Below are 25,947 nucleotides of genomic sequence, written 5' to 3'. Positions count from 1 at the left end.
GTATGTCAGTCCTTTGATATCATTCACGTAGTCACCCAATTTTTTGAGGAATTAAAAACAGCTGTCCTTGTTTTACAACTCTAGTCTTACAAGACCATAGGTGTGGCTCCAGAAATAATCCAAAGCCCACCAATCCTTTTACCACTCCCCAAAACTCCCCTATTTATATTAAGAGGCTTGCAAGTAGAAAAATTCTGGTCTTAAGGGAACAAAAGTGCTCCTAGGAGGAAATTGCATTTCTCCTCCTATGCCTTTAAGATGCAAATGTTATACGTGGTCTTCTCCAGGAACTCTTATCTAGGCCATCTTTTTTTTTTTTAATTGAAGTATAGTTAATTTACAACGTTGTGTTACTTTCAAGTGTACAACAAAGTGATTCAGCTTTATATATATATATCTATATATCTATATATCTATTCTTTTTCAGATTCTTTTCCATTATAGGTTGTTATAAGATATTGCGTATAGTTCCCTGTGCTATCCAGTAGGTCCTTGTTTGTCTATTTTATATACAGTAGTGTGTATCCCTTAATCCCACACTCCTAATTTATCCCTCCCTCTCCTCACTTTCCCCTTTGGTAACCATAAGTTTGTTTTCTATGTCTGTGAGTCTACTTCTGTTTTGTAAATAAGTTCATTTGTATCTTTTTTTTTTTTAGATTCCACATATAAGTCATATCATATGACATTTGTCTTTCTCTGCAAAACTCATTTTTCAAAATAGCTTCCTTAATTCCCTCCTTTAACTTGTAAGACCATTTCTCTTAAAATTAGCTGTTGGCTCTTTTCTGGCTCTTAAGTATGCAAAGTGCCATCTTTTTAAAATACAAATTTCAGGAAGGTTTTCCCCCCTCCAAAGAAAACAAAGGGGATAGGTGATTTGGAACTTGACTTGTCAAGGACAAATATGAATCTTAAGTGTCTTCTCTAAATATTAATAAAAAGGGTTTAGCCATCTAAGCAGGTGACCTTGATTTGTTGCATCTGCCAGAAACCCAGTTTGAGGGGACTTCCCTGGTGGTCCAGTGGCTAAGACTCTGCGCTCCCAATGCAGGGGGCCCAGGTTCAATCCCTGTTTGGGGAACTAGATCCTACATGCCACAACTAAGAGTTCACAGGCCACAACTAAATGACCCTGCACAACTGCACCGAAGATCCCACATGCCGCAACTAAGACCCAGCACAGCCAAATAAATAAATTAAATAAATAAATATTGGGGAAAAAAAGAAACCCAATTTGAAACCAACCTCTTCTGTAACTGATGGATTTTGTATTATTGTACCTGATTCATGGCTGAAATTTCAGAATGGGAACAATGGGTTCTCTGTGGCTGTTTGTGTTTTGTATGTATCTCTATATGTGTGTTGTAGATGTGTGGTATTGCCAAAATTAATTTGTAAAAGACCTCTATTTAATTGGCTAAAAGAAAATTAAGCACTTATAAATACTCAGAAAAAGAAATGAACCCAAATGAATTTCAGGATCATGTGATCTAGGATTAACTTTTAATGAATGAAAACAAGTTTAAGTTTGTTGGTTTAATTAATACAGACATGTCTTTCAAGTCATCAACATTAAGTATACTTTTACTGTACCCAGGGTCACTAGAGTCAGATAAGATATTGTTATTCCTGTTACAAAATTTGTCAGCAAGAAAATAACTTGAAATGATAAAACTTTTAAGTAAATTAAATGTAAATGAGATAAAAGTTTTTAGGTGAACTCTTTAGGAATAATTATGTTTCAGGACTGTCTACTTCAAATAGTTTCTCCAGATTTTTGGTAACTTGAAATTATTAAATTAAGTTAAATGGTGGGAGTTCATTGAATATCCAGATCATTTCCAAATAAGATACTGGAACATCAATTGCTAAACAAGTCTAAGTTTACCTACTTTTGTCTTTTTTTTAAAGATTTATTTATTATTTATTTATTTATTTTATTTATTTTTGGCTGCGTCGGGTCTTAGTTGTGGCACACAGGATCTTCGTTGAGGCATGCAGGATCTTTCGTTGTGGCGTGCAGGCTTCTCTCTAGTTGTGGTTTGCGGGTTTTCTCTTCTCTAGTTGTGGCGCACAAGCTCCAGGGAACATGGGCTCTGTAGTTCTGGCACGCATGTTCCAGAGTGCGTGGGCTCTGTAGTTTGTGGTACGCGGGCTCTGGTTGAGGCGCGCGAGCTCAGTAGTTGTGGCACACAGGCTTAGTTGCCCTGCAGCACTGTGGGATCTTAGTTCCCTGACCAGAGATCGAACCCGTGTCCCGTGTGTTGTAAGGCAGATTCTCTACCACTGGACCACCAGGGAAGTCCTACCTACTTTTGTCTTATTAGAGAAAAACTAAAGATATTTGGGTTCATTGGCCATGTCTTATACCCCATTGAGGAAACAAATTAGGTTATAGAATATGTTCATAAGTTTGCCAATCAGGAAATGCTGGTATGACAAGCAGTTCATAATTACTTGCTTCTTAGTTTTTGCTACAAACTAAGGGTTTTTTAAGGTTAAGAATTCTAGTTAAAATATATAATTAAAACTACTAAAAATCAATAAGGAAAACATCGTTGTATGCAAGGAAAAAAGAAGGTAAATATAATGAATGGAAATGTATTTTGCTAAGGGAAAAGAAAGTAATTTTGTCCTAAAGCTGGTTATTTCTAAATAGGAAAGAAAATAAGGAACAAATTAATATGGATATATAAAGTTGTAAAAGGTTTGTGAGGAAAAAAAGAATCTTTAGAACGGAATTCTATGTGTGGTCAGGACTAAGATTAGAATAAATTTAATTGAGTAAATGCATTTTAATATTAAAGGCATAGTGGTACAAAACCTGAATTTGGTTTTATCTCTGTTAAGGGGACAAAGTTTTCTTAGAATATTAATCTGCTTTTGATAACAGACTGTAAAGGTTCTTTACCTTTTAAGTAGTCTGTTATAACTTTCTGAATTTACTTTTGAAATCTTTTATTGTCACTTTGGTTAAGTGAATAAATATTGTTCCATAGTGACCTATGGTCCTATTTGACCAAGTGTTTTGAAACCTTTGTGATATTTTTTCACAAACTTCCCAAAGATAAATTCTCATTGAAGTTCATTTGACCTCTAGCTAACTTTGAGGTTTTCCAAAAGGCCCCTGGAACACCTCAAGAGAATTATTTTCTCTCCTTATCAAAGAAGTATATCAAACTAATTAGGTTTGTTTGGTGTGTTAAAATACATGGGAAGCATTGTCAAATGAGTGGTAATAAACCTTAGGTAATATTGTATGGGTAAATGTCATTAATATAAACGTTCCAGAAATTATAAAAAATTCTAAAAGTTGAATATGTCCTGGTAAAATGTTATCAGTCATAATTCTAGTTCTTATCTTAAAATGTTGTATGCCACCACAATAACCAAGTTTTTTTGTCAATTGCATTGTAATCAGATCGTTAACCTTGCCTTTTTAAGTCTTTTGTCATTTATAGACAGTTATTGTACTATGATGCTTTTGCAAAACCTGCCTCATCTTCAAGAAGATTCACAGAAAAGACTTTTTGATAAGTACAGGTTTCTGATAACTTTCTAATCATACTGCTGAACTGGGTAAGAAATTAAAGAATTCTAATGGAAAACATGATGGCTTCATGAAACTGTTAACAGAAGATTCAGATCAAGGTTTAGTCACATAGGACTGAGTGAGCTGAAGAATATGGTTATATATATATATTTTTGTCTGAACTATTACTGGTATTTAATCTGTGTTTTCCAGATATAAGGAAACCCTTTCCCTCAAGCGCATTATGACTTAACAGCAATTTGGTAAACTATACATTTGTTAAGTAGAATTGAAACATTTATCTTTTCTCTCTACCTGATCCCTCCAGAAATTGGAAACTCTTAGGTTCCTAGCAGCCTTATCAGGTAAATAAGAAAGGCTGCCTCCTGGCAGGTACAGGAATCTGGAGATATTTGGAGGACCACAAGAAGAAAGGAATCCACTCAAATCTATAGATATCACAGGCAGAATCTGATGGCAAACTCTTGGTGTGGCTTTCCAGGCCTTAAGAGGCCTCTCAAAAGTTTAATTTGATATTCTTCATAAAAGTTCCAGCACAGCCAACTTAAAAGAGTCTGTACTATCAATTACATTTATGTAAATAATCAGGCCAAGTTTATTGAATCTAGACTTATTTTGCAAATAAATTATTCATAATTTGATGATATTTCATAGACATGAAGGTAATTTTAGAGAGGAAAAATTATGCTGCAGTGGACATTAAGTTCTGATGTTGTTGTCTTTGAGGTTTTTTGTATTTACTGCCTAAGAGTCACTTCTCAGATGGTTCCTTATTGCTATGTTACATTATTCTAAAGTTTGTTTCTGAAGCTTATCACAATAATCTGACCTTGGATGAAGATCAGATGCCCCATGACCTGCAATGAGGATATTATGCATACTGGAAAAGACATCAGGTAAAGAACTCTTTATAGCTACTCATATCAGGTGTCCTCTCCTGAATGGAATACAACTCCTATTTCTGACACCCAACTTCAACTACCAGACCAGCACTACCAGACCAGGACAAGAAGAAGACAGGTGATCTAAGATGCTGGACCAGGCCTGTATACCGATTTGACAATTGCTCATGCTTTTGCTTATGAACCAAATGTATTTCTTCCTTGGGTTCATTCATTTACAAGTTTCAAAAATCAATCCAGGGCTTCCCTGGTGGCGCAGTGGTTAAGAATCTGCCTGCCAACGCAGGGGACATGGGTTCGAGCTCTGGTCCAGGAAGATCCCACATGCCGCGGAGCAACTAAGCCTGTGCGCCACGGCTACTGAGCCTGTGCTTTAGAGCCCGTGAGCCACAACTACTGAAGCCCGCGTGCCTAGAGCCCATGCTCCGCAACAAGAGAAGCCACTGCAATGAGAGGCCCACGCACCACAACAAAGAGTAGCCCCCACTCGCTGCAACTAGAGAAAAGCCCGCGCGCAGTAACGAAGACCCAATGCAGCCAAAAATAAATTAATTAAATAAATAAAATTTTTAAAAAACAATCCAATTGCTGGGTTTGTGGCCAATTACCTATGTCCAGTACTCCTAGGTTACCTTGGTGGATTTCTCCTCTCTAAGGCTCTAATTCAATGGCCCTTAGAAATTTTAATTTAGAAGACTGTGCAAGCTACCCTTACTGCCAATATCACTAAGTGGGACCCTCTTACCTAGCCAATTAATGACACCTGTTCTAAACCCGGCCATAAATACTTCTTTTCACTAGATGTTAAATACTGTTTAGTTCCTGACAGGACCCAAGGGATTAATGGAACAAGTTTACAGCCTTGGCTTTACCCGGGTTGGTTAGGAAGATGCACAGGTGGTTTCCCCTGGGCTCAAGGTCACCTATGGTAGCCTGTCAATCTGCCTTTCATGCGAGCATGCTGGGTTTTGAACAGTTTTCCAATGGTATGACCATTTGGCTACGATATTTGTTCCTTCACTTGGAATAGAAGACATCATTAATCACATAGAGGCTCTAACAAAGTTTACTCAGTGAGCTTTGAATGATAGTAGTTAAGCCAATAGCTAGCCCAGTTTGGAAGTCTCCATGATGAGAAAAGTAGTCTTACAAAATTTCATGGCCCTTGATATTCTGACTGCTTCCCAAGGGGGAATTTGTGCTATAATACATACTGAATGCTGAGATTTTATACCTGATATGTATATTCTGCTGTAACTCATTTGATGACACATACGAAGAAAAAAATTTCTGCTCTGAATGATCCTCCTCCCAGTTTAGGGGAAATACTAGGAAAATGGCTTGGCTTAGGAGGATCTTGGCTTAAACCTTTACTAATGACATTGTTATTCCTATTGGAAATTTTGATTACAGTTTGTGTAACTTATAAAGTGATAGTTTCTTGCCTTTCATGCTGTGTGTCACCTACTCCTACTAAGATAATGACGTCTAAACAACTTGAAACTATCGATCACGTCTATAGTTCTCTATAAATTAATGAACATGCACAATGCACATGCAAGGTAAAATTGGCATAAGTCCTACTGGACAATTTGGAATTGACTGTTAGTCCTTTCCAGACATCTCACTAGTACAACCCCCTGAAAAGAAAGAAAGAACCAGGCTATTAAGACCCAACATCAAGGGACACAATTGACCTAGGGCAGGTAAGCAACCACCCTGGCATCAAGGGACCAAATATTTCATCACTTAATGCTTTCTATAGAAAGATTAATGATCAAAAGGGGGAAATTAATAAAATAAAATTCATTTTTTATGGCAAGACAAGAAAAATTTAAACATAAAAATTTTCTTGCCCAAATGGGTCTTCTCCCTCTCCTTTAATGTGTGTTGTGCATCTGCATTAACTAGACCTCCTTAGGAGATAACATTGCTTCTTCATCTTATAAGAGATCATGATAACCCATTACTGGTCTTGTACGTGTAGATCTCGATTGTGTCAACTGTCAATAAGTCATTTGACACATAACCTTTGTCTCAAAAACTTATATAACTGTGCTTTGATCTCTAACAGGCAGAACAGTCCTCAGAGCTTTCTGAAAGACTGTCTCCCAGGTTATAATCCTCAGGTTGGCTCAAATAAAATTTTCTACTTCTTTCTTAGACTGACTACTGAATAATTTTTTTCACTGACAGTCCCCTTGACTATGGAAACAGTCCTATGGGAATTGCAGGCTGTGGAAGAAGGTGGAAATGGGAGCAGCAAGAAGGCACAAGTAAGACAAAGAAGCAGTGGCCTCAGGAATAGACTTCGACCCACTCCTTCCTTCCCAAATATTCCCACCAAAGACGCTCTCTTCAAGAGAACTATATGCATGTGTTACTGAATATAGTGCAATCTCTGTGAGATGCCGTGTTTGGCAGTGTGTGATACAGGCACTACTGTCTTTAATGACATATACTGAAATGGTGTTTAACACAGCCAGGTGTATGAATGACTGCCTACAGCTGTATCTGTGTGAAACTCTGTTTGGCAACACCACACTACAGTATACTTCTTTAGGGACACACAATGAAACTGTTTTTCACAGAGCTAGGTACCTGAATGATTCACTGTGGTAATATTTCTGTGACACCCTGTGTTTAATAGGGTATTACTTTTTTTACATGCACTACTTTATTTAAAGATGAGAGTGTTGAAAGTCTGTTAACAGAGCTGGGTGCACTTATTAGTGAGTATGATATCTCTGTGGAGTGAGTGGTGTGTGGTATGTGTATTACTTTGTTTCATGGTATATGTTGAAATGCTGTGTTTAACTGCCAGAGGCATGGGACTTCCCTGGTGGTCCAGTGGGTAAAGACTCCACACTCCCAATGTAGGGGGCCCGGGTTTGATCCTTGGTCAGGGAACTAGATCCCGCATGCATGCCGCAACTAAGAAGCCCGCATGCAACTAAGACCCGACACAGCCAATATAAATAAATAAATTAGTAATAATAATAATAACTGTCAGAGGCAGATGACCTGGGAAGGGAGGAACTCTAATTTCAGGGTCACACAAAATTGCCACTGTGGTCAGGTGAAGACACGTAAAGCGGACCATGGTCACATCTACCACGGAAGCTACTCAGATCTGGGGGACTCCCCTGAGGACTGGACACTAAAACTGGACCAGGAACAATGAATAAGAAGGAGAATCTGTTTACTGGGCACTTGCTCTGTGCAGGGTATTATTTGAAGGGCTTTACATGATCAAACCCATTTAATCCTCACAGAAGCCATTAATTTTCATTGCACAAATGGAGAAACTGAGGCATAGAAAACTTAGGTAGTTCTCCTAGATTCTGCAGCTGCAGAGCCTGCCCTTGTCACCAGGATGCTATTACTGGCTATTGAAATTAAATTGCACAGAGGTGGAAAAAGAGTATTTGTGGAACAAGAAACAAGGTCCAGAGGAGAGTCTGAGGTGTGTTCAAGGAACTGAAGGAAGGCTGGTGTGACTGACAGGAGCAGAGTGCACCAGGGAAGAACCATGTGCGATATGAGATAAAGCTTGAGAAGACTGCAGTGCATTGGTCCCTCAAAGCCTTGTGGGTCATGGGAGAAGGTTTGGATTTATCTTGGAGTAATGATAAGCCCTTCAATAGTTTTGAGCAGGGGGATGGCAGAGCCATTTCTGTGAGAAGAGGTGTGATTCAAGGAATATTTTGGCTTTGAAATAAATTGAAAGTTGGTGATTGACTGGATATTTTCCTCCAGGGAGGAGACAGAGGTTGGGGAGGGGAGTGTGAGAAGATTGTGAGAAATAAACCACTGTTGTGTGTTCCGTCCCTGAGATTTCAGGACTAATTTGTGACCATAGCACAACACAACCCATACTGACTAATGCAGATGATAATTAAAGTCACGGGAGGGTCTAGGACAGAGCTTTGAGAACTGAAGATTGGGTAGAGGAAGACTGGGCAACAAAACTTGTGCAGAATCTGCAAAAATGGTAGGAGAAGAACCAAGATTATGGGGGACCCTGAAACCAAAGGTAGTAAGGCACTGAAGCACGAGGGCATGTTCAAAAGCAATGGGAGTTCTGCTGAAAGGTTAAATAAGATGAGGGCAGAAGAGTGTCTGTTGGATCCTGCAACATTCCAGTCATTGGTGACCTTGACAAGACTGGAAGGATTTGAAGAATGAATTGGAGGAGAGGAATCAAGTACAACATGCACAGACGATTCATTCATTTGTTATATTACAACAAATAAATGAGGCAATAGTTGGAGGAGCATGTGGGGTCTACAAGGGCTTTTATTTTTTTTAGATGGGAGACACCTGAGAATACTTAAATTCTGATAGAAAGACTCAAGAAGTAATGAATAATACACATACTGGCCACTGGCTAAGTACTTTTCATGGATGATCTCACTGAAGGCTCACAGCAATCCAGTAAGGTGGTGCTTATTCACAGTTGATAACAGTTCACAGTTGAGCACATGATGGCACTGAGAGGTTAAGAGACTTGTCCAGGATCCCACAGCTAGTAAATGACAGAGCCAATGTGTGAACCCAGGCAGTAAGAGCCCTTGCATTTACTCCCTTAGAGACAAAGAGGTTAAAGATAAAGGTGATGGGTTGACCACAAGTTTCCTAAAGATCCAGAGTAGGCAGGAAGTAGTACTCTCTAGGGTACTAGTTTTTGGTATAGCATACCTCTACGTGGTAACAGCAGGTGTTGGGGAGAGGATGGGTCAGATGCTGTCAAACACATGGACTGCGTGGTGAACTGTTGAGGGAGACTGTTTTCTGATGGTATCTATTTTGCCTGCAATGCAAGAGGCTAGGTCACATGCCAAGAATGAAAGGGTTAAGTGGGGCAAGGCCCTTGAGGAAGGTAGAAAAGATCTGAAACAGTAGGTACAGCGAGGGAAGGAGTAAGCTGTGTTAAGGACCCACTTGAGGTTGGCAATGATGCATTTAAAGTGGAACCAACTTGCTTTGTTGCATGAATCCTTCCAGCAGTGAGCAGCTGTGGACTGAATAATAGCAGCTAACTTAACTGCATACTTAGTATGTGTCAGGCATTGTGCTAACCACTTCACATGTGTTACCTCATTAAATATACTCAATAACTATGAAATAGGTTCAAGTGCTGGTTTGAAGAAGTCTGCTAACTCATATTATTTCAGGTGCAGCTAGACTTTTTCTTTCTCCCTCATATCCCTACATCATCGGCCATCAAGTGCTGTTGATTCTTTCCTCACCATTTCTTGGTCACGTATCCTCTCCCCTTCATTACAAATGGTACTCCTCTGGCCAGGCACTCTGACCTCAAGCCTGAATAACCACTGGCCTCCTTATTGGCCTTTCCCTTTCCAGCCTTGGCCTGCCTCTGCACATCTTTCACATGGCTACAAGAATAATCTTTCTTAAGGAGAATTTTAATTTGGTTCCTCCTAGGCTCAAGAAGCCAGAATGTCTTCCCACTACATCTTGAATCAATTCTCAATTCTTCAGATTAAGATTTAAGACCCTTCATCAACTGGCCTCACTATTTATTCATTACTTCACACTATTTTCTGCATAAAAGTTTCTAAAAGCAAAGATCATTCATGACTGTGAATCTTATGGGCTCCATGCTTTTATCATATTTTATGGCTGCAATATACACTTGTGTGTGGAAAATAGCCACTAATTTGAAGAATTCAGTCTCGATCTCTCTCCTGAGTTTTGGTCTGGTATATCTCAGGGTGCTTAGGCAGCTACAACTCAAAATGCCCAAATCTGACCTCATCGTCTCCCTGCAACCCCTATGCAGGCCCCAGCCCAGTACAATTATACTCCTCAACTCAGCCAACGTCATGACCATCCACTCAGTTGCTCAAATTAGAAATATGAAAGTCATCCTTGACTCCTATTTCATTATTTCTGAAGTATTATATACATACAGTAAAGGGAAAACAATTTAGATATAAAGTTCAATGAATATTTTTTTAATATATTTATTTATTTATTTTTGGCTGCATTGGGTCTTCGTTGCTGCACACAGGCTTTTCTCTAGTTGCGGCGAGCAGGGGCTACTCTTCGTTGCACTGCGTGGGCTTCTCATTGCAGTGGCTTATCTTGTTGCAGAGCACAGGCTCTAGGTGCACGGGCTTCAGTAGTTGTGGCACGTGGGCTCAGCAGTTGTGGCTCGCGGGCTCTAGAGCTCAGGCTCAGTAGTTGTGGCGCACGGGCTTAGTTGCTCCGTGGCATGTGGCATCTTCCCGGACCAGGGCTCGAACCCGTGTTCCCTGTATTGGCAGGCGGACTCTTAACCACTGCGCCACCAGGGGAGCCCCAAGTTCAGTGAATATTTACGTGTGTATACACCCATGTGACCACCACCTATATCAAGATACGGACAATTTTTCATACCTAGAATGCTCCCTAGTGCCCCTTCCCATATGTACCAGCGTCAAAGGTAACCACTATTCTGACTTCTATCACCCTTGATTAGTTTTCCCTGCTCACATAATCGGGTTCATATTGTAGGTACTCTTTTGTCTTTCACAAACATTGTATCTGTGAGAACCATTCATGCCATTGCTTGTATCAATAGTTTGTTTTTTTTTTATTGCTTGGTAGTGTTCCACTGTATAAATATACCCAAGTTCATTTATCGATTCCACTCTTGATGGACATTTGGATTGTTTGTGGACAGTTGGTGCTTTTGTGAATAACAATGACACAGACATTTCTGTACAGGTTTTTGGTAAGCATAGCCATTCATTTATCTCAAGTAGATACCCAGAAGTGGAACTGTTGAGTAACAAGATAGGTATATTTAACTTTAGTAGATGCTGTCAAACAATTTTCCAAAGTGCTTGTACCAATTTACATTCCTACCAGTAGCATATGAGAGGGGCAATTGTTTCACATTCTTGCTAACACTTGATATTGTCAGACTTTTTAATTTTAGCCATTCTGGTGTGTGTGTAGTGTTATCTCATTGTGCTTTTAATATGCATTTGCCTAATAACTAATAATGTTTTTTATTTAAGGTTTTTTTTGATCACCTTTTCATATGCTTATTGGCCATTTGAAAGCCTTCATGTAAAGTGACTATTCAAGTCTTTTCTCCAAACTTTAAATTGGGTTGCCTTCTTGATGTGTAGAATTGCTTTATATATTCTAGACATGAGTTATCTAACAGATATATGTAAGTGAATATCTTCTCTTAGTCTGTTGCTTGCCTTTTCACTCTCTGAATGGCATCTTTGGATGAATAGAAGTTCTTAATATTAATGAAGTCAATATATCAATCTTTCATTTTATTTTTTAAAAAATATTTATTCATTTATTTTGGCTGCACCGGGTCTTAGTTGTGGCACGTGGGATCTTTTAGTTGCAGCATGCATGCGGGATCTAGTTCCCCAAGCAGTGATTGAACCCAAGCCCCCTGCATTGAGAGCACAGAGTCTTACCCGCTGGACCACCAGGGAAGTCCCAGTCTTTCATTTTATAGTTTTGTGTGTGTGTCCTGTTTAACATATCCGTGCCTACCTGCATCCTTATTTTGACTTTTCCCTCTCCTTCAACTCTTCAACAACTAATTAGTACCAATTCCTATAAAGTATATTCCAAATATAGTCAATGTTTTCCACATCCACTGCTAATATCCCAGGTCAAGTCACCATTATCTCTCATCTAAGCTACTGCACCAACTTCCTAACTAGTCTTCCTAACTCTGAGAGTCCTCTCCAATCCATTTTCTACACTGAAGCCACAGTGACATTTCTGAAATGCCAATCTGACCATGTCTCTTCCTTGTTGAAAACCCATGAATGCCTATCCATTTCTCTTGGAGTCTTCCATGCTATGGTTCTTTCTTACCTCTTTTGTTTCATCTAATGCCACTCTACCAACCCTATTCCCCCAGCTCTTTAGTTGACCACAATGATTTTGTTAGTTCCTTGAATGTCCCATGTAGTTTCTTGCTTTTAGACCTTTGTTCATGCTGTTTTCTCTTCCTGGAATATTGTCCATCAGTACTCCACCAAAACTGAACTAATCTGTACTCATCCTTGATTGATTACCATAGGATTCACCTTCTCTGAACACTCCTTGAATCACCAGGAATGGGCTTGATGCCCCTTCTAAGGGCTCTCATAAAACTGAATGCATACCTCCATCACACCGCATTGTGAACAACAGTTTATGTGTCTGTCTCCTTGACTAGACAGTGAGCACCATGAGGGCAAGGACTGTGTCATTCTTTTCTGTATCCCTAACTCTGACCATAGTGTCTGACAGATCATAAATGAGAAAGAAAGGAAGGAAGGAAAGGTGGAAGGAAAGAAGGAAGGAAGGAAGGAAGGGAGGGAGGGAAGCAGGGAGGGAGGGAGGAAGGAAGGAAGGAAAGAAGGGAAGAAAGGAAGAAAGAAAAGGGGAGGGATGTAGAGATGCAGGGAAGGAGGGAGGAAGGAAGGAAGACATATAGGTCCATACCTAGGTGGTATTCTCCAGTTTGTAGAATGGTCCTATGCTTTGCTAATCCTCTCATAGGACTGGGCTGCTGTCACTAGCACTAGTACTACAGACCCCAGCTGTTGTCTCCAATAACTTTTCCTTAAAGCTGAGGGGAAACAAATGTGGCCGTAACCCCCAAAACTCCAGGGAACTACTAAAGGCCTTTTTAGAAAGCAATTATTGACTTAGAAAACTAAGGATGAATCTGGCCAAAGATGGAGAGTGGGTTGTTGGAGAATATTTCTGAAAGTGCTGAGGATACTAGATAACTCCAGAAAGGAGCCAACTCAGGGAATAAAGAGACGAGGGCAAACACAGACGATGTTCTGTTTGGAGAAATGTCAGAACATGGTGGACAGATGGGATGTGAGGAACAAAGCATACTTAAGAGCCAAAAGTTACTCTCCAAAGAAAATTTGTTGCTTTTCCCCACCAAGTATTCTAGTTTCTTTAACTGTTAGATAGCCCATAATTTAGTTCTCATATGAGACAAGACAGTGCAGCTTTAGGGCTTGCATATTCAGTCCCCAGACTGGCCTTGTTGACAGGATGAGTGGAACAGAGAAATGTCTGCAATGACAGTGCCTCAGCAGAGCAATCTCAAAATACCAGGCGAATATCTTTAGTGACGTGGGCTCCTTGCTATGAAGGTCCATAGCTGGGAGTGTAAAACATAATGAAGGTGAAGATTCATTGCCAGCTTCACTCACTGTTAATGCCACACTCCATTCATTCATCCGATTCCACAAATATTTATTGAGCATCTACTATGAGCTGAGCACTGATTTAAGTTATGTAGATACCACATCAAACAAGATAAAGTCTTGTGTAACTTCCATTTAGGTATACCAAAATAAAACCAAAAAAACCCCAAGTAAACTCAAAAAGATAATTTTAGGGAAAAATTAATGCCTAGAGGAAAATAAACAGAGTGAATCAGGATGTTTTCAGCTATATCTAGTAGAAACTCCAACTTAAAATGATTTAAAGAGTAATTTATTATCTCATGTAACAGGAAGTGCAGAGGTAAGATAGGCTCCAGGGTTGGTTCATCAGTGGCTCAACAATACCATCGAGGATCCAAGTAGTCTCCATCTCTGCTCTATCATCTTAAGATTGGCTTCATCCTCGGACTGGGAGCAAGATGCTGCCCCAATTCTAAGTATCACCAAAGCTGGGACCATGTCCAGAAAAGCAAGAGAGACATCCTTCCCCTCGGCTTTATTGTGCTGCTAATGAAGCTCAATTAAGCTTCAGGGTCCTTCACAGGCACCAACTCCTTCCAAAGCTCTAGGAAGGGCCTAGCAATGTGTTCACATGGTCATAGGTTTTTGTAAAATTTTAAAGATAAGATATTTTAACCACTTTAAGTTAAGGCCTCTGTCTCCTTCCAATCTGGCATCTCTTCTGTCACACTTCCCTGTATGGCAGGTGGCACGGGAATTTTAGGGATCAAGCTAAGGGAGAGTTGAGTTGTTCATACATTTAGTATGGATTTACTGATATGTTTTTACATGTTCTCAGCTACTTCTGCACATACTTAATTTATCCTTAGCCATTCCAGAGTAGGAGTGGCTTCTGGGAATATTCCCACTGCCCATTGCAGTGACTTACCTTGTATCATGAAATGAAGGTGCTGGACAGAAATCATATCATAGTATTTTGTGTCCTACCATGCCCAGCCCCAGAAACATTGGATATTGAAGAAGAAACAAGGTTTCAAACATTCAGAGCCAGAAGCTAGTCTGTGGAAAACTCTTCCAACCGCCAAACACGTAAAACAATAAGGGAAAATTTGGTTTTCACTCGAAAGAAGCTATCAAAATGGAAGTTCTCACTCATCAGCACGATCATTAATTATAAACATCCAATGAAAAGCCTTGGATTTCTTGATATTCCACTTAATGAAGAGGAGTGAATGACATAAACATACTGGAAAATATTTAAATTAAAATCTCTTTCTGATTTGCCATGAAATGATGACACTGGCAAAGAAAATATAAAACTCGATTTGTCACTACTAGGACATTCCACAAACTGGTTCATGAATTTGATCAATTCAGAGTGATCTCTGCACAAGAAAACTTGAAAAGCCTTTCTTTCATCATATATTAAAGAAACTTGATAGAGGTTTTCTCCAAATTTGACAACTCTAAAAATCTATTTGATATTACTAACATCAAGCTGTGACACCTCTTCCTTCTATTTCTCCTTCACATCACTGGTGCATTTACAGTTCTTGACACACAGGAAGTTGCCAGTATTTTTTAATTCGAACAACTAGGCTAGATTCCCTGGATGGTAAGGACCATGGTTGTCTCCTGTCAGTGTCCACAAGATAACTACTCAATAAATGTTCATTACATCGAATCCTACTATTTATTTAGACGCCTTCTGTAAGGCCTGAGGTCACTAATGTGATGGAGATTTGCACTACAAAGCACTGCCCCAGGCCATCCCTCAAAGCTAAACTTACACTCCTGTCGCAACTGGAAGGAAATACCTTCTGATGACTCCTCTCTAATTACAAAATCCCTCCAACCACCCTCCAGAAGCAACTGCTCCTGAGAATCATACACAAACCTGGATCCATTTCCAGCTCTTGTGATATCCAGATCCACATTGAGAAAGGTGCAAATAAATACCCGAAGACATTTCCCCCAAATATCCAACCTTAGTAACCTCCCTTCTCATTGGGAACTAAAAGGTTTTGGTATCCCTCAAAGACAAGGGGTCAGTGATGGGAGAAAACATGCCCACACACAAGAAAATGCCCAGAAAGTGCACTAACAGTACCAACCCACTGGTCATTTGTGGTATAGGTTCCAACCACCAGACAACTTACCACTGGTTAAGTTATTTCTGTGTGTTTTTGTCAGTATCTATACATGTCCTTTGATTCTTGGTGTCATAACATGTTATGGTCTTTAGTATAATTTATCAAATTATACTCCAGAAAAAGAAGCCATGGTTCATTCCTTTTATGGGTTAAATTGTGTCTCCCCAGAAGACTGAAGTTAAAGTCCTAACCCCTAGTACCTCAGAATGTGATCCTATTTGGAAATAGCATTGTTGTAGATGTAATTAGTTAAGGTGAGGTCATACTGGATCAGGGTGGGCCCTCATTCAATATCATTGATGTCCTTATGAAAAGAGAGAAAGTTGGACACACACACAGAGACACAGGGGGAGAAGGTCATGTGACAATGGAGGCAGAGAGTGGAATGATGCAGTTATACGCCAAGGAATGCCAAGGGTTGCCAGGAACCACCAAAAGTTAGGAAGAAGAAAGGAAGTATTCACCCTTCAGAGGAAGCTTAGCCCTGCTGCACCCTTGATTTGGGACTTACAGCTTCCAGAACTATGAGAGAATACATTTTTGTTTGTAAGCCATCAAGTTTGTGACACTTTGTTACAGCAGCTACAGAAAACTAATACAGTTCTTCTCACGATTTTAAAGAAGTAGAAAGGAAACAAAGAATGACCAAGTAGTAGGGTGGTAGTGCATTTGGAAGAGCACTGGGTTAGGCCATCAGATGACCTGGCATTGAGTCTGACTCTTGCTAAGGTGTGATCTTGAACTGTGTAAAATTCAGTTTCCTCACCTGTAAAATGGGAAGATAATACTGCCTGGCCAGCTTATCTTACAAGACTCTTATTATCTGTGATCTATCGTGAGGATCAAATGAAATAACAGACGGGAGTCATTTGAAATCTGCAAAATCAATCCAAATGTGAGGTGTTTAGTCTTTTATTTGATTTAAATAAATTTAAATTTGATTTAAATAAATCCAGTGAATTTGGTTTGTTAAAAATAGCATTTAAAAAACTCAAAATTGGGGAATATAGGTCCACTATGGAAGAGAGGAGCCCCGGTGTTCTGATTAAGATGAAGGAAAAATATTTAATTGGTCCCAGGTGCATGCACATGTCTGCCTACTGAAATATTTCTTGTTATTGTTCTTTTGTTAACAATTCAGGATGTGAAAAATTAAGCCCATCCGTCTTTTTTTTTAATATCTGAAATAGTTCTTTCACTCCTTTGGCACTAGCAGAAGAGAGTGAATTACTACTGCCTATAAAAGAGTTTCTTTTTCTATAAAAGATATCTTTTTCCAATTTTAAGTGACACCCAAAGATCATTGATTTTTAGTGAGTTTTAGTCACTTCCACCATTAAGAAAACATATAGAGGGCTTCCCTGGTGGTGCAGTGGTTGAGAATCCGCCTGCCAACGCAGGGGACACAGGTTCGGGCCCTGGTCCGGGAAGATCCCACATGCCGCGGAGCAACTAAGCCCGTGCGTCACAACTACTGAGCCTGCGCTCTAGAGCCTGTGCTCTGCAACAGGAGAAACCACCACAATGAGAAGCCCGCGCACTGCAACAAAGAGTAGCCCCCGCTCCTGCAACTAGAGAAAACCCGCGCACAGCAACGAAGACCCAACGCAGCCAAAGATAAGTAAATAAATAAATAAATAAAAATTTAAAAAAAAAAAGAAAACATATAGAAAAGATCCCATTTGTATAGGTTTTCAAGTCTAAGAATAGAACACAAAACAGAAAATGAGTCATAATTGGCTAAAGGTGACCCTTAAATACTCCCCAAATGTAAAGTTGAATCATTTTCTTAAATGACAAAGAGGGAAGAGATCTAGCCCATTTCCATCCTCAAGCTCAGTTCCTTCACCAACCCCACTCATCACAGATGCGTACAAAAGAGCGGGGAAGAAAAACTTTTAATGTGGGCACTAAAAATAGATAGCAACTGCTTCAGGACCTGCAGATGTTACCTGTTCCCTGTGATGCTGGGAGGATTCATGTTTTTGAGGACAAAGACTTCTAGGCACTTTCTATATATAGTATGTCATCTTGACAGGTGATGACAAGATATAACAAGCCAAACCACTGTACAGCTTTCATTACCATAACTCAAGACTATTCAACATTTAATTAGTAACTGGGATAACAAACAGAAGATACCTGTTTGAATAGAATAAGCATCAAATAAATGTTTGTTGCTGTTCCTGACACCAAAACTGGAAAAGCAAAGATGTTTAGTGTATATTCCAAAAATCGTAATCTCCCTGCTTGGGTCACCTTTCATAAAACAATGATGATGTGACAGTGTTGAGGATGAGGATGGTGATAACAATAATAGCTAACAATTGCTGAGGGCTGTTATGCTTCAGAAAGTGCACTAGAGATTTCCTGTGTACTTCAGATCGACTTGAACTCAATTTAAGAAGATTAACACTCAGAACACCACTGAGGCTCTGAAATGCTACGTGACTGCCTCAGTGTCACACAGCCAGGACTCCAACCGAGGTCTGTGTGTGTCCCAAATCCACCGTGCTTTCAACCAGACAATTTCTGTGACAGTTTTCGCTTTTTAAAAATTTTCTTTATAACAAGATGAAAAAAAACTCATATTTTTTGGTAGGGTTGTTTGCTCATGTTCATGCTCATGAAGTGGCGTCATTTTCATTCTACAGATGAAGGAACTGAAGCTCAGAAAGATGAAATAACCAGGCCTACAACACAGACCTAAAAAGTCGTAAAGCTGGAGCTATACCTAGGTGTGTCTCCAACATCTATATTTTTACTGGGTGATCTCTTTAAAGAAAAAGAAAAAACAGTGAATTGTTCGTTCTCGTTTCTTCGTCCCGTACACACACACACTCTCTCTCCCTCTCTCTCTCTCTCTCTCTCTCTCTATATATATATATATATATATATATATATATATATATATATATATCCCTCTCTCTCCCTCCCTTACCAGAGCAGAGATTCAAGCTACAGAAACAAAAGGAAAACCATTAGCCAGGAAATGGTCAACACCCCAATCCAGGCCTGCCCTGGTTCTAGACATCACAGCATCAGGGTATACATTCCACAGGAATTAAGATACCAGCCAAACCCTCAGAAAGGCCTTCCCCAGAAGATACATGGAGCAAAAGGTGCATCAAGGAAAGCCCTAGACCATAAGAGAAGCTAGTGGAGCTCTCTCCCCACCCTCACAGCATAGCAGCTGCCAAATGACTAAAGCCAAACAGATTCTTCCAGAAAGTGGTACAAAGTAACTAGGGGGGTTCAGTTACTGGCGTTGGAAAGAAGGTTCTCAGATAGAGGGCTGGGGCGGGGGGGAATCTCACTATTAGGCAGGGCTTGGGGTCCATTTCCTGCATTTGACTCAGAAGGCGTCCTTAGGTAGTTTCAGGCCTCTGGCTTATTCAAAGAAGCCTGAGAAGCTAGTGAAGTAAGCGTTTTGTCACTCCAACCTTGGGCATCTGTGGTAGCTGCCCATCTGGCCTCTCTCCCGTGACTCACCACCATCGACTCCATTTTCACCTTAGTCTCTTAGGCCAACTTGGTCAACATCACACGCAGCTCCCAGTAGAAACCTTAAACATTCCCTCTGTAGCTTTTACTGCCTTAACTGAAACTCAGATCTCTTTTAAAATGTCATTGTCTAGCAATACTCTTTAGTGGAGACTGCTCATTTTCCCATAGCCCTCAGACCTCAGGGTCAAAAGATAAGTTATACCTCTCCCCGCGCCCCAGTGTAACTTCCCTAAACCTCACTTAGCAGCTCCTCTGCCCCCGAAGCCCACACCATCTGGCTGTCTACCCTCTTCTCATCTTCTGCACTGTTACTTTGAAAAGATACCGAGCATCTACTATGTGCCTGGCACTGGGCTATGTACTTTGAATACATTGTCCTGAGTAATCCTCATAATTGCTCCGTGGAGTGTTTATTTTGTTTTTTTTAATTAATTTTTATTGGAGTAGAGTTGCTTTACAATGTTGTGTTCATTTCTGCTGTGCAGCAAAGTGAAGCACCTATACGTATGCATCTATCCCCTCTTTTTTGGATTTCCTTCCCATTTAGGTCACCACAGAGCATTGAGTAACGCTCCCTGTGCTATACAGTAGGTTCTCATTAGTTATCTATTTTATACATAGTAGTGTATCTTTGTCAATCCCAATCTCCCAGTTCATCCCACCCCCCCCCTTCCCCCCTTGGTATCCATACGTTTGTTCTCTACATCTGTGACTCTATTTCTGCTTTGCAAATAACTTCATCTGTACCATTTTGTCTAGATTCTGTGGAGTGTGTATTATTATCCACATGGGGTAATGTGTGCTTCCCAAGGTTCCACAAATAGCAAGAGGTTGCAGCAGGTAAGAACCCAGTTCTACCTGGTTCTAAAGTCCATCTTCACCACTAAGCCGTGTGGAGAAACAATGAGAGTCCTCCATGGTAACTGCAATAATGGAGGTAGAAACAGTGCAGCGTGAAGACAGAAAACAAGACACGGAGCATCCACCTGGGACAGTCAATGAAGGCTTCAGAGAGGAGCTGAGTAGCCAGAACACAAAGGGCAGTTCCCCAGGCAGAAGTGGAGGAAGGAGGGAAAGCACTCGTAGGGTGCAGTATGTGCTAAGGCATGAGTGCTCACACTGCATTATGAGAAATGTGAATGGCTGGTCCAGCTAGAGGGTTGCATCCATGTGGGTGAGTAGCAAGAGACACTACTGGAAAGCTCGGTGGACCAGGGCAGGCCTCGAGGAGACGGATACCTTGTGAGGATACCTGCAAGGGCGCATAAATGTCTCCTGAAGGCAGTGGGGATGGATCCACCTAAGGGTTTAAAGCAAAGGACATGAGATTTGTACTTTGGAAAATCCACCGTGGCAACAGCGTGGATTTTAGGGGGGCAAGCTAGGAGGCAAGGAGGCCAGTTAGATTACTGTTTGGTCTTCCAGGTGAGAGAGGATGCTGGTCTTGTGACGGAGAGGAGGGAACAGATTCAAAGATTCTCAGAGAAAATTCAGTAAAATGGATAACTACAAAAGTAATGTACCAAAGCTTTTCCATATACAAATAATAACCATTTAGATCATACAAGGGAAGAAAAAAAAATCCTATCACATTAGCAACACACAAGTTAAAAAAACACAAAGGATAACCTTAAGTAAATCCTTGGAATTATCATTTTGAATAATCCTATGAATAAATCTGTAAAGCTCTATAGAGGAGGTAAAAGAATATTTGAATTAATGGAGAAATGTAGCTTGCTTTCAGACAGGAAGGCTCAATGGTGTGAAGATACTAATTCCCCATGTACTAGTCCGTACATCTAATGCCACCCCCAATTAAAATGCCACCCCCAATTAAAATCCCACTAGGACTTTTTTTGAGGAACTTGTTTCTAAAAGGTATCTGGAAGAATAAGAATGCGAGACAATAGAGTGCAGTGGTTAAGATCACAGGCTTTTGAGTCAGAAAGACCATGTTTCAGTCCAAATAAACCCCCCCCGCACATGCCTACCAACCAGCTCCGTGAACTATAGCAAGTTACTCAACTTCCGTGTCCCTCAGTTTCCTGTGAAATGGAGATGAGAGCACATACCTCCTAGAGTAGCTGTAAGAATTAAACAAGGTAATGCATGTAAATAAAGTACAGTGCCTTGCACATATTAAGTACTAAATAAATATCGGTTATTATGACTAATGGAATGACTACATTAGGCTGAACCATACTAAATTGCCATTTCTGTAGGTCAAACGCGATCAAATGTTGGCAGTTTCATACGATTCAACCTAATATAAATTAATATATATGGGTTGGCCGAAAAGTTCACTCGGGTTTTGCCATAACATCTTACAGAACAACCCGAACGATCTTTTGGGCCAGCCCCAATCTATAACAAAGACCTAATATTCTTCATATATAAAGAGCTCTACAATCTTGGGGGGGAAAAATCCCAGTCAGGAAATGAGCAAATAATACAACTGGGCAGTACACATTTTAAATGGCTAATAAATGTATGAAAGCTGTTCCATCTTACTAACAATAAAAATATATAAATTCAAGCAATCATGAGGTATTATTTTGTACTTACATCCACGATCATTTTTGACAATATATTAAGTATATTCAAGGCTACAGGGTTACAGGCTCTCCCACATACTATTGGCTGCTTAGTATAGTGGTTAAAAAGCGTGGACTTCAAGAGTCAAAGTGCCTGGATCCCAATCCCAATTTTATCACAAAGCTATCGGTGTGAATTTGGGCCGGTAATCGTACCTTTCTTTGCCTCACTTTCTTCATGTTATAAAGTGAGGGTGATAACAGGCTCTATCTCATAAAGGTTGCTGTGAAGATTAAAGAAGTTAATTTATGTAGAGCACTTAGAATAGGGCCTGGCTCATAGTAAGTACCATGTAGGGTTTTTTTTAAAATTATCATTATTGTTATTATTGGTGGAATTAAGCCATGGACCCAGTTCCCAAGGTGTCAAACCTGAAAGTCACTCCAGATGTGTCTTTATCACCCTCACATCCAAATGATTAATTTATCCCTCTCAGTGTAAAAATACTGAAAAAAAACTGCATTCATGTCTATTTCCATCATGACTGCCATTCAGGCTCTCAGAAAATCTCATCATCGTCCCATAATTTCATAATTACATTCAATTTTTCCTGTGTCTCCCCTGCCCACTAATCCATTTTTCCATACTACTACTTAGGTTTTCTTTGAAACCCTACATGGACCACATCCATCTCCTGCTCAAAAACCTGCAATGTCTCCCTAGTGCCTACAGAAGGAAGCATGGAATTCAAGATAGTCTAGATCTCCATATGCACATTCATGCCTCTTTCCACATTCCTGTGACTTTCCACATGCTGGGTTTTTTTTCAGCCTAGGATGCTGTTTCTTCCATTCTCCATCTCTTGCGATCATACCCTTCATTAAGTCACAATTCCAGAGCCACTTCCTCTATAAAACCTTCTTTAATCCCTTGATCATCAATTCCAATCCTCACCCCTTGCCAAGTCAGATTTACTTTATTCTATACTCTAGGCTTCCACAGCCCATTCATTGTTCATATTTTCTTGTATTACTTACTCCATCCTGTGTGAACTTGTAATTACGATTTGCTTGTCTTCTCCACTTGGATCCAAGCTCCTTATGAATAGGAACCTCCCTTTATGTGTTCGTCTTTCTTCTTCTCCACACTTAAACACAGAGCTTGCCTTCTATGAGATCAGTGCATGTTTTTGGAGTCAGACTTACTAGGGCTACTTGAAACCATAGATCCTGTTAGTCCCCACCAAGTAATAAAAAGGAGTGACTTGTCTGTTTTCTGCTTTAGAGAAGATGGAATTCCCTTACAGAAACCCAGCCAAAATCCATCTAGGTATTTCTCTAGCTATATCTGCATCCCCCAGGGCTCTGTCACCGGTATGAATGATATGCTACACATGAGCCATAGTCTCTATCTCAGACTTTTGTGTGGAAAGCAGAGGTTGCAGTAAGTTGGGAAGCAGCTCTTGGTTGGCTTTGCAGGGGAGGAATTCTTTGGGGGATGTATTGGGTTCTGAGTAAGCTGAAGCCCTAAATATAGGGAAGTGTTTGTAAATATGAACTTCTATTCAGGAGATTATTTACTTTCTCTATTGCCCCTACCTAAAGAGGTTATTCTCCCACAAAATTACAGCATATTCTGTTCTACCTTGGAAGTCAGCAAATTAAGGGAATGGTTGGCCATTTAGGAAAAGAAAAATCTATACAAACAACTGAATCAACTATTGGGACTGTTACATCAATCAATAAGATCTAGACAAACGGTTTAGCACCATCGTATAAACAGAGTAAGCAAATGTAGATGTGTGATAGTGAAAAGAAGGTGGAGTTCAAGATCAACGAGATATGAGTTTAATTTCTAACTCCACCACTTCTAGCTGTATGACCTTGGATCAGTCACTTACGCTCTTGAGACCTGGTCACTTCCTCATCTGTAAAATGGAGAAAAACAAATACCCACCTTTCAGGCTTGGAATGATGAGCAAATGAGATGGGGTATATAGAAGTGGTTTATAAAGTCTTCTACAAACCTTAGCTATCATTATTTTTGAAGCAGGAAGGCATTTAGAGATGATTTAGTACAATATCCTCTTTTTGCCAATGAAGAGACTTAGGCTTAAAGCAGGGCTCACACAGCTAGTAAGTGGTATATCTGGGTCTAGAACCCATTTCTCTTGTCCCCTGTGCTCTTGCTCCCTCCTAGACAAGGGAAGCAAAGTACCTAGGTGTCTCACAGAACTCTGGACAAAATGGATTATATGCTTTGGGGCACTGAGTCAGCCACTCCTCCTGGAGAGCACAACAGTTTTCTTAGTACACACTCTTCTTCCTTAAGATCACTTCTCCAGACTTCCCAGAGAACATATTCAATCTCCTGAGTCACTCTTGCCTTGCAGCTCAGTGAGTCAGAATCTTATCTATCCCCATCAGAAGTTCAATTTGTTGTCAGGAATAAGATGAAATGAAAAAGAGACACAGATGCACGGAGAGGCCATCACTTGCTTATCCTTGGGGCATAAAGCAATTTGAATAGAGAAGCACTAAAGAGGAACACAATCATTAATTTTGCTGCAGTGTTGGTGCCTGCTGTAGAAATAAAATGGTAGAACAAATGTAGAGAGTACAGAGTATCATCTGGGATGCACAGTGGCCAAACACTGGCATTTGTGAGATGTATACAGAGACTAAGGGTATCTGACATGAAGATAGACGACCTAGATTCTAGTATCCATCCTACAAAGCAGTATGACCTTAGACATGTCCTTTAACCTCAAGGAACCTGTGGTCTTATCTGTAAGGTGAAGAATGACACTAGCTCTGCCAGCCTTCTAGGACTGAGTAAGGTTCACATGCAACACAGGTATGATGTGGAGATTCAATGAGATAAGAAATCAAAATCCCCCACTCAGTGCCAGAGAGTCAGTTGAGCTCAATAAATACTAACAACTGCTGTTATTACTGTTGTAATTAATTTTGTCATGCTTAGCACTTGTTTCTCATAGGACTCCTTCCCCATAGTGACTAGCAATAAAAGCTTTTGTACAAAAGGAGACCACAGGTTAGTAAGAGGCAGAAAGCGAAGGCAAGGTTCAGAGGCCACAGAGCATCGTGGTAAAGAGCATGGGCTCCGGGTCACGTGCTCCTACGTGCATCATTGGGCACAAGGCACTCAGCCAAGCCACACCTCGGTCTGCTCATTTATAAGCTGAGATCACAGGCCCTACTGCTTGGGGCTGTCATGAGGGCTAAATGAGATAGAGGACAGAGTGCCTCAAATGCCTGGCACAGAGAAACTGTTGGGTAATTTGTTAAAGTGAGACGATATACATCGAAGCACGTTGTAGACTCTAAAGTGATATAAACATGTAAGAAATTATTATAACAAGGACAAAATTCTATGCAAAACACCAATGCTTAGTTAATTGCTTAAGTGTTATGGGAAAATTCATTATACTGTCCAAATGTAAAACATGCTCATTTACAGCAGTTTCCCCTACAGCTGTGCCAGTGATGAGGTGGGGAATATTTGAAGGTTTCTTTTTCAACACAGCTGCTTTATGTATTATTGTCAATTTTCTCCATTCTTTTCAGTTTGATCCTTTGGACTCCATCTTTGATACTTCTAAAATTGTCAGAATAGCAGACATTTGGTGAAGGTAAGTTGCACATGCAGGCGTGAGCGCTCCAAAGTGAGTTAGAGTACACATGAGCTCCTTTACTCCAAAAGCTTGTCCCAGATAAATGCTTCTAAATCATTAGCCTTAATATATGGAATATTCCAGAAAAGAAAGTTAATTTGCCTTCAGAACTTGTTTTAGGGATATATTTTTAGAAATAGCTACTGTCATAAGGAAAGATAGGAAATAAATTTTATGATAAGGAATATTTTGGAGAAAATAGAGGGATCTAGATGACCAAAGATCTTAATAGTCGTAATATCATACTACTGAGATCTCGGTGAAATACACACACACACACACACACACACACACACACACGCACACGCACACGCACACACACACACACACACAGATTGTTAAATTTGAATGATTTCAACACCTGGTTCAAGTTTATTGTAAATCTTGAAAATAAAGAATTAAAAGTTAAATGCAG

This window comes from Eschrichtius robustus, chromosome X (genome assembly GCF_028021215.1).
Source record: "Eschrichtius robustus isolate mEscRob2 chromosome X, mEscRob2.pri, whole genome shotgun sequence".
NCBI lineage: Eukaryota > Metazoa > Chordata > Mammalia > Artiodactyla > Eschrichtiidae > Eschrichtius > Eschrichtius robustus.
This window is presented reverse-complemented; position numbering follows the sequence as displayed.